The sequence below is a fragment of the Salvelinus namaycush genome, chromosome 6 (genome assembly GCF_016432855.1).
Source record: "Salvelinus namaycush isolate Seneca chromosome 6, SaNama_1.0, whole genome shotgun sequence".
In the NCBI taxonomy this organism is placed as follows: domain Eukaryota; kingdom Metazoa; phylum Chordata; class Actinopteri; order Salmoniformes; family Salmonidae; genus Salvelinus; species Salvelinus namaycush.
The window spans coordinates 21,552,839-21,555,644 of NC_052312.1; positions in this window are offsets into that span (position 1 = coordinate 21,552,839).

Genomic DNA, 2,806 nt, shown 5'->3' on the forward strand with positions numbered 1-2,806 from the left:
TCTGAGAGAGGGGGGGGGGGTGGAGAATGGAGAGGGGGATGAAGAGAGGAATTGAGAGAGAGAGAGAGAGAGAGAGGGATGGGTAGAGGGCAGAGGACCAGCTGAGAGAGAGAAGGTTTTATGGGAACGTGGATGTAAAGGAGAGGAAGAGGGACAGAGTGAGAATGAAAGACAGTTACTTAAACACTGTCATCTATTAATCTCTTCACCTAGACAGCGAAGGATAAAGGGAATGGATAAATGAAAAAAGGGAATGGAAGAAAGGAAATTTTTAGGAACAAGGGAGGGAAAATAAGGAAAAGGGTAGCAAGGAAAGGGCGTTTTAGGGGCGTCGGCAGTCCTCTCTCCCCCTCTATCGGAACATCTGTCAGCCAATAGAGCCTATTAACCTAGAGAGTGGAAGTGGCCTGTAGTGATCTCACCTTAGTGTTCACCAGTAGAAATAATTATGATAATGAGAAAGATTATGATGATATTAACACTATTAATAATGACAATGACAATAATGTCATAGTAATATTATTTTTTAAATTATCTTTATTTTAAAGTATGAAATACAAGGGGAAAAAGACTATAGCAGAAATACTTATAATGAAAATGTGTGTCTGTCAACTCCTTTAATAAAACATGTTTGGTCTTTTTAATTTTTTCTTTTTGTAACCTGCCTCAGTGAAGGGTTGAAGTTTCTCATTGGTCACTCTATCCTTAACCATAGCAACGGCCAGTGAGAATCTACTTCCTCCTCGCTGTTGCCAGGTAGATACTTTCTTCCATTGTCCCTGTTTAAAAGTGTATCTGATTTCAGCTCATGTGAAAATAGATGTTTCCTTTTTCTTTTATATGTGAAGATGAGTTTGTTGGTACATGTGTGTTTGTGATGTAGCTGATGAGGAATAACAGAGGATGATAATGAAGATGGGGATGGATGATGAAGAGTGACATTGTAAGAGTGAGTGAACTATGCTAGTAAATCAGTAACTGTAAATCAGACTGTAAATCAGTGCTTCCAATGCTGATGGCAGTTCCAGACTTGACCATCAACAAGGTGAAAAATCTGTTGATGTGTCCTTGAGGAAGCCACTTAACCCTAATTTGCTCCAGGGGCGCTGTACTACTATGGCTGTCCCTGTAAAAATAACATCTTCGGGGGTCACTGTGCTATGGGGTTTATGATGACATACTTTTACCTGCATACATACACTACTAACATACTTGAGTCTTTATCAAAGAGATAAGCTAGCTAATACCTTCTTGGACAAGCATACTATACATGTTTTGTGATCGCTAGATGTAGGCATTGCATAGCCCTAGAGTGTTGCACTGATCATGACTGACAGCTGAAAGCACCAATAGCATGTCTGTGTGTCAGATTGTCAGCCGAGAACCAATAGCATGTCTGAATTTGGAGCTATGTAGGAGCTATTGTTCCAGAAGATGTGAGCGGGAATTAATGCTATCTGTAATTCTGTCATGCAGTGGAAGGTACTGGATAGAGTGTCCGTGAACATGGCAATTTTTAGGTTATGTGTGTTTGTTTGTGACTGTGTTTATGTGCAAGTGTGTCTGTGTATTTGAAAGCTCTCATACCTTCTAAGCACAATTTAAGAGGAGAGGTGAGGAAAGGAGAGTCCACCCCCTGTCCCATTGGACCTTCTTATGATCTGACAATGAACCAGCCCCTTCACTGCCAACAGGGAATAGCCAACTACCACACCCTAAACCTAGAAGCCTGACTGTCCACACTCATTTTACATTTTAGTCATTTAGCAGATGCTCTTATCCAGAGAAATGAGGGTTAAGTGCCTTGCTTAAGGGCACACTAACAGATTTTCAGCTAGCCAGCTACAGGGTTCGAATCAGAAACCTTTCGGTTTCTGGCCCAACGCTCGTAACCACTAGGCTACCTGCCGTCCAGCAGTTATACTATAGGAACTGTTCCCTGTGTGTACAAATTTGGGGTGGCAGGTAGCCTAGTGGTTAGAGCGTTGGGCCTGTAACCGAAAGGTTGCTAGATTGAATCCCCGAGCTGACAAGTTATAAATCTGTCTTTCTAACCCTGAGCAAGGCAGTTAATGCACTGTTCCTAGGCCATCATTGTAAATAAGAATTTGTTCTTAACTGACTTGCCTAGTTAAATAAAGGTTAAATAAATCACAGTTAGAACTGAAGTGTTATAGACTCAAAATCTAAGCTCATAACTGTTTTCCGGGAATGTAATAATTCCTATAACATTCAGCAAAACGGAACTTTAAATTGCCAGTATGATTTATTTATAGTAACACCTAAAAGACTAAAAGTATCGCGATAGCAGCACATCCATGTGGAGCTCAACACTGCCCTGATCCGAATCAATGAGCAAACTGTTAAAGGACCCGAGCTGTGTGTGTGTGAGAGAGTGTGTCTTTTTGGTTTCTGTTGTTGCGTGCAATCATTCATAATGGCGTATGTCGCATTTTATCACTTTTAACTTTACAAACCCATTCTCTTCAGAGCTCCTCCCCATACATCACTTTGTTGTAGTAGAGCGGGTTGGATGGTTGATGATATTGAAGAATCCGAGGTTAAGTCGGTTGAGAAGGTGTATTTTGATGGTGGTGGTGGTGGGGATATTTCTAGATAATAACAGGAATGTTATATTGATAATGAGGAGAAGGGTGATGAAGACTGAAGAACAGAAGGAATGATAAGGCTCCTCCCAGTCTTGCATGGGAGCCTCTACCAAAAAAATGAAAACGGGTGAAGCTTAATAGTTTACCAAGAAAAGGGGGCGGAACTTATTGTTTGAGTTGAGAGTGGGCTAGGGTTG